This window comes from Callorhinus ursinus, unplaced genomic scaffold (assembly GCF_003265705.2).
Source record: "Callorhinus ursinus isolate GAN/ISIS: 27379988/994484 unplaced genomic scaffold, GSC_fseal_2.0 scaffold41, whole genome shotgun sequence".
NCBI classification, from domain to species: Eukaryota; Metazoa; Chordata; class Mammalia; order Carnivora; family Otariidae; genus Callorhinus; species Callorhinus ursinus.
Genome location: NW_027397103.1, coordinates 12,804,341 through 12,817,088, shown reverse-complemented (window position 1 = coordinate 12,817,088; position 12,748 = coordinate 12,804,341). Strand labels below are relative to the sequence as shown.

The 12,748-nt window shown below is 49.2% G+C and overlaps 1 protein-coding gene across 2 annotated transcripts in view; it reads right to left on the bottom strand.

Annotated features, from left to right (window-relative positions):
- Positions 1–6,092: 6,092 nt before the first annotated feature.
- ZNF664 (zinc finger protein 664) overlaps positions 6,093–12,748 on the bottom strand; it is a 138,435-nt gene continuing 131,779 nt past the window's right edge. The window contains exons 4-5 of one of the 2 annotated variants that reach the window (XR_012374899.1): positions 8,893–8,953; positions 6,093–8,695 (exon numbers count right to left, since the gene is read on the bottom strand). The gene's annotated coding sequence lies outside the window, so the exon portion shown is untranslated. The remainder of the gene's footprint in view (positions 8,696–8,892; positions 8,954–12,748) is intronic. The other variant, XR_012374900.1, reaches the window with a different exon arrangement.

The following is a 12,748-nucleotide window of genomic DNA, read 5'->3' as shown; positions in this document are numbered from 1 at the left end:
CCCACTGGGGGACCTCAAAAGTGAAAGAACACCTTGACAACATGGTTAGTAGGCTAGATAATTCTTTGTGGTAGGGGGTTGTCCTGTGCATTTGGAGGAGTTTTAGCAGCATCTCTGGCCTCCACCCACCAGATGCTAGTAACATGCCTCTCACCCCAATTGTGACATTTGCATTGGCATGGGCAAATGTCCCCTGGGGAGTAAAATATCACCCCCCAGATGTAAACCACTGGGCTGTAGGACTCCAGAAAATGTGTGAGACTAGCCCTCACAGCACAAACTGGCAGACCAAGTCTCTAAAAGAGTATGCCAGTATGGCTGCTACGAGAATGCATTCACTGGAGGGTGTTATGCTGAGTGAAGTAAGTCAATCAGAGAAAGACATGTATCACATGACCTCACTGATATGAGGAATTCTTAATCTCAGGAAACAAACTGAGGGTTGCTGGAGTGGGGGTGGGGGTGGGAGGGATGGGGTGGCTGGGTGATAGACATTGGGGAGGGTATGTGCTACGGTGAGCGCTGTGAATTGTGCAAGACTGTTGAATCACAGACCTGTACATCTGAAACAAATAATGCAGTACATGTTAAGAAAAAAAGAAGAAGAAGAAGATAGCAGGAGGGGAAGAATGAAGGGGAGTAAATCGGAGGAGGAGACGAACCATGAGAAACAAACCATGAGAGACGATGGACTCTGAAAAACAAACTGAGGGTCCTAGAGGGGAGGGGGGTGGGGGGATGGGTTAGCCTGGTGATGGGTATTAAAGAGGGCACGTTCTGCGTGGTGCACTGGGTGTTATGCACAATGAATCATGGAACACTGCATCAAAAACTAATGATGTAATATATGGTGATTAACAATAAAAAATTTAAAGGAAAAAAAAAGAATGCATTCATTCAGTCACTCATTCTTGCATCCATAAGCAATGACTGCATGCCTACTACATGCTGGTCACTGTACTAGGTGCTGGAGGTCCCAGGTTCTGTCCCAAAGAACTCATAACCTAGTGGCACACAGGCAAGTAGACTAGTGCCAGCCCTGGGACATCAGAGAAGAGGCATTTAAGATGAGTGCAGATCAAGATTAATACGCAGATGAGTGGGAAGCATTCGGGGCAACTTCCTGGAGAAGGTGGCTTCTTGGCTGAATTTTAAGAGCTGAGTCAGACTTCTTCAGGATGAAAAGGGAGCGTTTGGGGCATATGGGAAGGCAGAATATATAACGGGTTCTGCAGTTAACTGGGTATAACTGGTGTGTGGGGTGAAGGGAGCAGACTGGAGCTGGCATCTTAAGGGAAACACGACCCATTCTCCTGGGCAGTTGTGATTATCCAACTGCTCGCAGCCACACATCACTTCCCACGAATCTGCCGTGAGACAGAGAGCAGACACAGGCATCCAAGTCTCTGCCACAGAGCTGGAGCCAGGTCCTGGGGAGGCCTTTACCCAGCCAGCAGGGTTCAGGCAGAGGGCTGAAGGGAAAACAAGGCTTCACTGTGGGACCGGCCGTGTGGGAAGGCCCAGCCCAGCCGCTCCTAAGGGCCGGCACACAGCTGCATCCGAGAAGACGTGAAAAGCAACATTGTGGACAGGCTGAGCAGGAGGGGGCTCTGAGCGCCTCACATTCCTGCCTTCATACTCCCTTGATCCAAAAGAACCTTTGTGCTGAGAGACAGAATCCAACAGCCTTCCACCCAGCCTCTATCTCAAGGCAGGTAAACGGAAATACCGTTCATTGGCAAATATTGACCAAGGGCTTGCATGCACAAGGCTCTCCATGAGGTGTGGCTGAGAATAGAGTCTCTGGGTTTATCGGGAAGCAGGCTGATAGTGCAGGCCATTCAACAGAAACTTCCAGAAAACATTCATTGTATACCTGCGATGTGCCAGGCCCTGTTTTAGGGATATGATGTTGAACAAGACAGAGAAGTTTCCTGGCATCATTGTGCTTACATTCCAGCAAGGGAACAGAGAGTAAACCAGTAAGTCAACGAACAGGAGCATGTCAGACGGTGGTAAGTACTTCTCAGGAGATAGTGAAGTGGAATCATGAGATAGAAGGGATTTGAACCAGGCGGGGTGGCCACAGACAGCCTCTCTGGGTGACAGGTGGGCTGGGGCCAAGGGGATTTATTCATTCATTCAACCTCTGTTTATGGAGCACTGCCCAGGTGCCAGGCACTGGAACATATCAATGAACGAAATCGATAAAGATCACTGTCTTGTGGAATCAATATCCTGGGAGTGAGGGGAGCTGAGCAAATAGCAATTAATTAACAAATAAATCACATTAAATGTTGGAAGTGATTAAAGGCAATGGAAACAAGAAAACGTGAGGCAGGAGGAAAGGGTGCCATGGCTGAGGCTCGGGGGTGGGATAGGACAGGGCAGAGGCTGGTCCAGGTGAGCTCTGCTGGGTGGCGTCGGAACAAAGAGGCAAAAGAAGGAGTCACGTGGGAGTCTGGGGAAGGGTGTCCCAAGCAATCCCAGGCAACTCACAGGAACCGTGAGAGATAATAACAAGTTGTTGCTTTCAGCCACTAAGCTTGGGGATGCTTGTTACGCAGCAGGAGATGACAGGAGAGCCAAACTAAGCTCAGCGGCTGGCCCGGAAACTTCCTCACACCAGCTCCCTCCACTGAGCTGGGCCACGGTGGCTCCACATAAGCAACTACCTAATATTCTCAGGTCTAGTTTCCTTGACTCCGTTTACTTCCCTTCTGATCTTGCTACAGCAATTCCTTCCCGAGCCCACAGTCCTGGCCATGTCAGTATCCAGACCGGCTCCACCTCGGCAATCTCAGAGCCCAGCATCTCCCAAATGACCAGAGCCTTCGGCGTCCCGTTCCCCTAATAGCTTCAGTTCCTTCCTTTGTGGGCCTTTCATCTGCCCACTCAAAGAACCTCAGAGCCCCAGAAACCCTTCCACCATGGACTGCACTCTGTAAGCCTCTCTTGGTCTCACTCCTTTTGCATCCTCACCAGCCCTTCCTCAGGACAAGCCTTCCTCATCCACCCCCCGGGTTACTGCAGGAACATCCCTCTCACAGCTCTGAGCATGCTCTTCCTGAACACAAATGCAGATTTCTGAAGATGTCCAAGCACCTGTGCATCCCTACAGTCCCTTGCAAGGGGCCCCTCTTCCCTTCCCTACAGGGCTGTGGTTACTCTGAAGACATGCAGATCCCCAGGTGGGTCATGCTTCCCACTGTTCTCACATCTGCACAAGCTGGCCCCTTGCCTAGTTCCCTTCCCCCACTTTGTCTCGGGGCGCATGTCTGCCTCTCATCAAATATCACCTTTTCTGGGAAGCCTCCTCTGCTATCACCAAGCAGGATTAGGATCCCTTAATCAGAGTTGTCAATGCATCTGCATTATAGTATCGGTCATAGTGATTTGTCCCCGCTCTTTACTTGTGAGTCTCCCCCATCATGCAGACTGTGAGCATCGTGAGGCCAAAGCCGTTGCCTCAGCCATGCAGAGCCTCACGCAGCACCCAGCATAGGGTAAAGATTTATCTGAATGAAAGGTCGGCAAACTGTGGCCCATGGGCCAAACCCAGCCTGATCCCTGTCTGTTTTGTATGGCTCATGATGCATCTTACAGATGAACATATGCAATCAATTTGATGACAGGGAACACTAATTTTGAACTCCAGTTCAGCAAAATGTTATCCCTTACCCCCTAGAAGAATTCCATTCTTCTCATTAGTAGACTTGTATTCTATAACATTGTGCTCAATTATTAGTATATTTTGAAGTCTATCAATAAAAATTTGATTGAAATTTGCTCTATCTCTTGTTATGTGAGAACCTATATAATATCCTCAGTTTTGCCCTTGGCCCCCAAAGTTTAGAGAATTTATGAGCTGGCTCTTTACTGGCCAAGTCTGCCAATTGTGTTGAGACCTTAATTTTCAAGCGCTGCATTGATATCTTTGAGACTCACAGAGCCCCAAAGGCCTGACTGTAAGCTCCTTTCCCTCTCCAGACATACTCCCCACACACTGGGAAAGTCCTCACCCAACCTAATGGGTGTCCCTTCCCTGCCAGCCTGTGAGAGTATTCGAACAAGTCGCCACCTCCTCCCATGGGAACCCGTTACTCCAAGTCCGCCTCCCATAGCCCCTGCTGGCTCACTCCGCTGCGGGGTGCAACCCCCTATGGGGCCCTGAGTGAGTGGCATGAGCCGTGCTCCTCCCCCAGGTTCTGAGTGCGCCAGCCTCTTCTGTCCAGGGGCAGGCCCAGTGTTGTGTGCTCGGTTGTCTCCTACTATTCATAGCCGGGGGTCTCTCCTTCACCCACAGGGTGCATAAGAGGTGATCAGAACACTGACCCCTGATCTAATGAATGGACAAGTCTGCCTGGTTCTGGAACCTGCCTGATTTCCCTGTGCCCCCCACCCCCAGTCTGCAGGCCCCTCGTCCTCCGTGGCTCTGAAGCCCGGTCCCAGACCCTGCAGCCCCCTTCCCTCTGCAGCACCACCTCTCCTTGTGTGCCCCTTCTGTCTGGAAGAGTAAACCACTACATCCTGCCAGCACGCTCCTAGAATCTTCTTGAAAGCTCAGCTCAGCCCCTCCTTTGCCCAGACCCCTTGATCCAAGAAACAGAAGTGACTTTCTGAGCGTTTTGAGGTTGGAAGTATGTGATGGCTGGTCTGTCTAAACGCTGCATCAATAACCTTCGTGTGCTTATGAAAAGCCCAGTATGCGGAGGTGGGTTGGGGGTGCGTTTCTAAGGCAAGGCTGCCAGCTTCCTTCTTATTGGAAGCCTGATGGGTTTACGTGACACCTGAGAAAACAAAGTAGGAACTGTGCCTGCGGCGTGTTGATAAAGCGATCCGAAGGGGGAAAAATCCGTGAATATGCCTCAATCCTGGGGACAGAACATTGGACCCTTTGTGTTTCTTTACAGCCAGGAGCCAACTCAAAAGCAACAAACAGAAACCTCTCTCCACCTTCGCTTAGCCCGAGAAAACCCAGTCAGCCACCGTGTTTATTCTGGAGCAAATGCTGAAGGGACTGTTGTCTGAAACTTTGGAAATGTGGGCACTTATCAACCATCTTCCGCCGTCTCCTTGGCTCTGCAGGTGGGACAGGAGCAAGGCGTGTTGTGCGTTTGTGTGGATAAAGCAGTTTGAAAACTCCCAAATATGCCCTGATCATGGGGACCAAACACTGGACCACTCTGGACCGTGCATGGATGGGCGGGTGCGTGGATGGGTGGAGGGGATGCGGATGAGGTGGGGAGAGACAGCTCTACTCTTGTGCTCCAACACAGTTCCCAAAGAAAGAGCCAGGCTCTTGCTCCCATGTGGCAAATATCCATGAGAGTTGACTAGATGGCCCTTTAAGGTTGTCGTGGACCGAGGCCAGGGCAGATGTTGGCTGAAGGTGGCACAGACATGGTCACCTGGGGCTAGAAAGCAAAGGGGTGAGCACTGTGTAGGGAGCATGGGCTGGGTCCTGTGAGGAGAAAGGCATCAAGGACCAGGCAGTAAACTGTTCAATGTCCATGGATTCTTCCCCTCCGAGAATGCACATCCCTTCGCAATGTGACTTTGCCGTTCTTCCGTTCCAGAGGCAGAGTCTGTTTCTCCAACCCCTTGAATCTGGACTTGCTTTGATTGGGCAGAAATGATATCATATTGGGGCCTCGGCCTTAGCGTCTTTGCAGCTTCCTGTCCTCTTGGAATGCCACCTAAGACTGCCAGACAAAGAGAGGCCAAGCTAGCCAACTAGAAGATGGAAGGCCAGCTTGCACCTCACAGCCCAGCAGACTGTCCAGGTGAATGCACACGAAGCCATCCCCGGTGAAACCCGCAGAAGCTGACCCGCAAAATCATGAGAAGTTTGTTATTTTAAACCACTAGGTTTGGGGAGTGGTCTATGACCTATCAGGTAGAGAGAACCGATACAGATAGACAATCAGAGACTGATACAATGTCAGAACAGTGCTGTCCAATAGATGAAAATGGTAAGCTACATTTGTAATTCTGAGTTTTCTAGGAGTCACGTTAAAAAGGAAAAAGAAACAGGTGAAATTCATTTTATTTTATTTTTTTAAGATTTTATTTATTTATTTGTCAGAGAGAGAGAGAGAGGGAGCAAAACAGTGGGAGTGGCAGGCAGAGGGAGAAGCAGGCTCCCTGCCAAGCAAGGAACCCGACGCAGGACTAGATCCCAGGACCCTAGGATCATGACCTGAGCCGATGGCAGATGCTTCACCGACTGAGCCACCCAGGTGCCCCTGAAATTCATTTTAACAATATATTTGGCTCGATGTATCCAAAATATTTCTAATTTCAATATATGATCAATAGAGAAAATATTATCAGGTATTTTACATTCTTTCTTTCATACTAAGTCCCATGAAATTCATAGATTTACACGTACAGCACATCTCAGTTCCAACTGGATGCATTTTGAGCGCCTGGTCGTCACATGTGGCGAGTGGCCACCATATTGGAAGCCAGCTTCCAGTCCAGGAGGTAATTGGGAAGCACGGGCACTGGGGTCAGCATGACAAGAAGGACAGGTGGGGAGTTCTGAGAGGCTCAGACAGGGAATGATAGGCTCTGAACTGGTGTCCACTGGAGTAGACAGCAGAGGATGGGCTCCAGAGATATTCCAGAGGTGGAAGTCAACACCTGTTGTGGGTTGAGTGGTGGCCCCCCAAAAGGTATGTCCATGAGAAGCTGTAAATGTGACCTTATTTGGAAAAAGTATCTTTGCAGACGTGATTAAGTTAAGGGTCTAGAGATGCAATGGTCCTAGATTATTGGGACGGGACCTAAATCCATTACCACGTGCCCTTGGAAGAAGAGGGAAGTACACAGAAGGGATGGCCGTGTGAAGACGAAGGCAGAAGTGGGAATGAAGTGGCCACAAGCCAACAAGCACCCAGATCCAATAGCAGCTGGAGGAGGCAATGAAGGATCCTCCCCTGGGGCCCTCGGAGGAGCACGGTCCTGGGGACACCTTGACTTTGGACTTCTGGCCTCCAGAGCTGAGAGAGAGCCCATTTCAGCCGTTCCAAGCCACGGGCTCCGTGGTGACTTGTGGCAGCAGTCCCTGGGGAACTCACACCCAGGCTGCCCAGATGTGGGTGTTTAGCAGGCGCCCAGACCCCAGGGTGAACAAGTGGGTGGCAGGCAACATCAGGACCCAGAAGGGGAGTTGCGGGGGTCAGGGTAACTTGGAGGGAGGGTGAAGATGCTGTTTCGCTGTGGAAATAAAAACAGCTAACGTGTAGTGAACACATAAGGCACCAGCTCCACGGTGAATACTTTGCTCCTATCATCCCCCTCGACAGTCCTGTGAGGCAAACACTACTCCAATCTCCACTATACAGATGAGGGTACTGAGACACAGAAAGTGTACCTCACAGAAGGTCGCACAGCCAATATATGGAGGAGCCTGGATTTGAACCTGGCTGTCTGACCATTGAAATCTCTCTTCCAAACATGTGGGGTCCCCAGTGAGATAAGGAGGGGGATAGGCCATGAGCAGCCATGGAGAGGGAGGAGGGGGCTGAGCCAGAGGCAAGCAGATCCTGGTCCTCCTTTGGGCTGCCTGCGGTAAAGGACAATTTTATCGACATTCACATTGAAATCTTTTCAGGGGATTAACTGTCTATCACTTTTCCTGCATCCGCCTGCTCAGAAGTCCTCGCTCAATGACCAGAAGCACCACAGGGCGCCAGGAGCCTCCCCAGCCTCCGGCAGAGCATCACCCTGGTCAGCTCCCAAACTGTAAGCAAGGCTGCTTTTCCCATTTCCAAAATGCAGCCTGCTCCCCGGCTTGGCTCCCTCCAGGAAATCCTGTTTGTGCTATCTCAGGAAAATTGATGGCTTTTTTCTCTGGGCCTTCCAGAAGCCCGACAGATGGTCCCAGATTTACACACTGTGTTTCCAGGGTGGTGCCCGAGACACTCTCTCAATGATTCTTTCTACTGTGTCAGGCGTTTCAACCAAATGTGTTGCTCTGACAAATATTTATTGAAAGGCTGCTGTATGCAGAATACCGTGCTAGATGTTGGGAGATGGGTCAAAATATATTTATCGAACACATATTAAGTTCTGGGGCACATGGGAGACATAGCAAGATTGAAGGGTAGGTCCTGGGCCATCCACAAAGGTCTTGGGGCCCCCAAAAGAAGCACATTTATGAGTAGCCCCATGCCTGTTAGCCCCTCAGAACATTTGTATACAAGCAAGCTATCAGATTAAAAGAAATAACCATGGAAGCTTTAAAAGGGAGATAAAGTCATGAAAGGACAAGAAGAAAGTGAAACATAACAAAAGCATCGCATGGCAATTAAGTCATAGGCCCTGCGTGGATTTTGCCATGACGACCACAATAAAATTTGAGGCAATAAGACAGCTGGCTCTGGATCCCACTGACCAGATCCCACAGGAGAGTCCCAGCTCCACATGTCCAGGTGTCCAGGTGACTTCACATAAATAAATGCTCTTGCTGAGCCTCAGTTTTCCCATTTGCAAAATGGGGATACTAATGGCATCAGCCTTAGAGTGTTGGGGTGAGATTGGATAAAATGATGCACGTGTCCCTGGCACACAGTATTAGACTTGGACAGGCCAAGGATGGTGAAATGCAGCCTCTTTCTAGTGACTTCCATCTGGGATTCGGCTTCCTCAGGAAGGTCAAACTTCCCAAGCAGAGCCATACGGTCATCTAAGGAGAAAAAGGTTCCTAGATGTGTGGAGCAGATTGTAGCCTTTGTTGGATCTCAAAGTCAACAAGTATCCTACCTCACGTCAAGCCAACATTTTGGACACATTTAGGCCGAAGAGATAAGGAAGCCAGACCATGCCTGCTGTCCCCCCGCCCCACAGGCCCGACCTATTTCTCAAGGCTGACTTTCTCCCTACCTGCCTCACCTCCAGGCTGGCGCCAGGGAAATCCAGGAGGCTCTTTGATCTCGAGGACCTCCTGTAAGAAAACCCCAAAGAATTTTCTTTAATGCAAGATGTTAGATTTATTCTTTAAGTGATTTTCCCCAGAGCATTAAAAAAATTTTTTTACTATGAAAATTGTCAAGCATAGGGAAAAGTAGAAATATATTTACTCCCCAAGCTAATGTTTTGTTCTCTCTCTCTGGCTAAGCCATTTTAAAGTAAATTACAGATACCATGGCATTTCAACTCTCAATAATTTGGCATATATCTCCAAGAAGAAATAAGGACATTCTCCCATAGATCTGTGGTTTCTTTCTCATACATAACTGAATAAGTAATAATTCCCTATTATCATCGAACTTCTAGCCCATATTCAAATTTCCCGTCTCCCACACATTATCTTTCCAAAGTATTCTTAAATTGGGCCTATACAAGCAGACATGGCAAAGAAAGCTTATCAACCATTGAGGTTGATTCTGGATCTGATTGTAGCCTGGGTAACAAAGAACCATCCACAAGGGCTGACTTCACAAAATAATGACAAGTCACACCACATGGTCCCTGGAGTCTGGGAGAGAGAAAACAAATTATTCCCTTTTTACTTATAATTTTACTTTCTGGGAAACCCCCGTATCTCACATAGGCCTTGGCCCAGCCCACTGGCCACGAAACTAGACCCCTTGGTTTCTGTTTTACATTAGGAAGCTAGAGTCCACATGAAGTGGTACTTTTTCCCTGCCCCGTAAGATTCCAAACACAATTCTTTGGTTATCGACTTTCTTCTCTGTGGCTGAGCTCCCTAGGTCCAACACACCCTTTCTCCACCGCTCCAAATGGCGGCTGCCCAGGCCCGGCTCAACCCAAGCCACATACTCAACACACACACACACGCATGCATGCATGCATGCACATGCTCACGCACACACATGCATACATGCATGCACATGCACACACAGAGGCACATGTGTGCGCATGCATGCACACATACACTCAAAATATCCATGGATGTGCACACATGCGTGCACATACATACACATGCTCGGGCACATGCAAACACTTGTGCACACACTGAACACACAGGTCCTTCCCTTCAAGGACAAATGGAAACTCAGGCTTCCAGAATGAGCCTTCCCCACTTTCCCACTCCTCCCCCAGCTCGACCCCCTCCAAGTGCTCCCCCCAGCTTTTGATAAGCCCCCTGGCTCCCTCCCACCATAAGGAAGGTTGCAGCTGGCCAACCTCTGCTTGTAAACAGGCTGAAATGGCATTCCCGGCCCAGCGGGTGAAGGAGAAGCCAAGCCTAAGAAACAGGAGGGACTCGCTCATTTCATTGCCCCAGTGGGTTCCCCTGGGCTTCTGCCACCTTCCCGGGCCCCCTGGCCCCACCTGCTCTCGGAAAACAAGAGAATGGTAAGCCCTAAGGTACAACCAAAGTCCTATAAAGGAAGGCCCACAGTGGCCAATCGCAAAGTGGAAAGAGGCAGGCCGGGGCAGGGAGGAGGGTTTGAGAGAGGCCCCAGCCAGGGGTACGCAGGATGAAGGAAAAGAAACTTGAGTCTACGTCTTTAACGGGAATTTGATTCAAAACAGTAAGGATCTTTTTATAAATAGGCCTGCAGCAAACGTTGCAAAGAGTAATTCAAGCGTGTGGCCTTACAGGCAAGTGGTGCCTTAACTTTATGGGGTCTTAATAGCCCGCATCAGCCAGAGGTATGCTGTTTAATCATTTCCGTCTTAGGGAGTGAATAACATGCAGCAGCCCTGTGGGAAGGAGGGTAGATGGCAGGACAGAGAATGTTCCAGTCCATTCCAGAAACCAAACCACATGCAGCCTTCAGTTTCCAGCTCTCACAGGTTTGCCCGGAGGACATGGGCACCGTGGGGTGCAAAGCCCCACTCTCGCAGTAACAGGCTCTATGGAGCACCCACCTTGTGGTACATCCTCCAACGGGGGGATCTGCGTTTCGGGACCCAGAAGCAAAAGGGAAAACTTTGTGCAGGCTCACAGGGAACCCACAGTTTGTTGGGTGCATAGAAGAAATAGTTGGTTCTCATTACTCAGGGTAGTTTCCTTCTATGGTTCCCATAATCCCTGCAGGCGCAAACACTGATCCTCTGCTCCAAGGGGAAATGCAGAATCAGGCTTCTGCCAGCCTCTGATCACAACATTGTCAGCAACCAATTAATCCATAGCCTTGTTTTATGTGTGTTTCTGTTTCAAGATGACTTATTTAGGGGCGCCTGGGTGGCTCAGTTGGTTAAGCGTCTGCCTTCGGCTCAAGTCATGATCCCAGGGTCCTGGGATTGAGCCCCACGTCAGGGTCCCTGCTCAGTAGGGAGTCTACTTTTCCCTCTCCCCCCTGCTTCTCCCTCTCACCTTGCCCCCACTCATACTCTCTCTCTCGCTATCTCTCTCTCCAATAAATAAATAAAATCTTTTTTTTAAAAAGATGACTTATTTGGTATCTATTATTGATTCATTAACAATGAACTCATAGCCAACAGAGCTATGACTCACACCTGAACGAGGCTTATCTAACATGTATGTTCCTTATAAGGCCCATCCCAGCCTTCCTGCACTCAGGAACATGAGACAACTTCCGCTCTATGCCTGGGGCCATTTCAAACAGCAAAATCACCAATAAAAACACGTGCATGTGAAAATTGTGGTATGGAGCTGACCACAAAAGGGACCCTTGTTTACAGCATGAGATGGAAGGAGAAGACAGAGAGTTGCTCTTTTGAACTGATCTGGGAGTGTGCCCATCGGGTGACCACACGGATGTCCACAAATGACCGAGAAAGTGCCACAAGCATTGATTTGGAGGCTACGAATAAGGGTAAGTAGGTGAATTCACAAGCACAGGACCATGAACAATGAGGCTTGACCATACTTGCCTTAACTGTTACAGAAGATGTACACACAGAATCCCGTGCCTGCCTGCACACAGCTTTGCAGGGCTAGCAAGTGGGGGTCATCAGAAAAGACAAGGACAGAGAGGGCCAGGGCCCTTTCACAAAATGCAGCTCAGCCCATGGGAGTCAGGGGTCTGGAAAACAAGGTTTTCTAAAGGTCGGCTCAGGTGAGCCACACTCTCTGCCATCTTGAAGTCTGAGCCGTGGCCGTGAGAACTGGTTTCAGCAGCAGGCTGGTGCAAGCTTGTTCTGCAAGATTCTCCACACACCAAGCCTCCATTTCCTTGTCTTGTAAATGGGTATAAATGATACTGCATGAAACGTTTGTTCAGATCAGCACGGTGCTTGCTAAATGGTAGTTGCTGCTATTATTAATATTACTACTACCAGCCGGGCTGCCATGACTAGGGCTGTCATTGTTCGTTATTATAATGATTACTACCATCATTGGCATTTACTACCCAGTCAGGTACCTGGCTTCTAATCCATGACAATCTTTGATGGTGGGAGCAGATCCAGGTAAATACAAATTGAAAATTAAAAACTAGATCCAGGGTCTTGGAGGGGGCCTTCTGGGTGAGAACCCCAAAGTTTAGGCTCTGTTACCTCCAAAGTGAGCCCACCTGTTTGGATCTCATACCAGTACATAAATTAAGTCCCCAGTCATATATTTCTTTCTTAATTAATCAATTAAAATAATTAAACATGCTTTTTTATTTCCTACTCTGTGCCAAGCACAGCAGTGATCAAGACAAAGGCCCTCTCATGGGAAAGCCTTCTTTCGGGGCAGGTGGGGGATAAAGGGAAGAAATGTGCAAAGGAACAAATAACACAGGTCAGAGGGGAGAGGGAGATGGAAGGGTCTGCCATTGGTAGAGAACTCAGGGCAGGTTCAGAGCTGAGACTTGTAGGA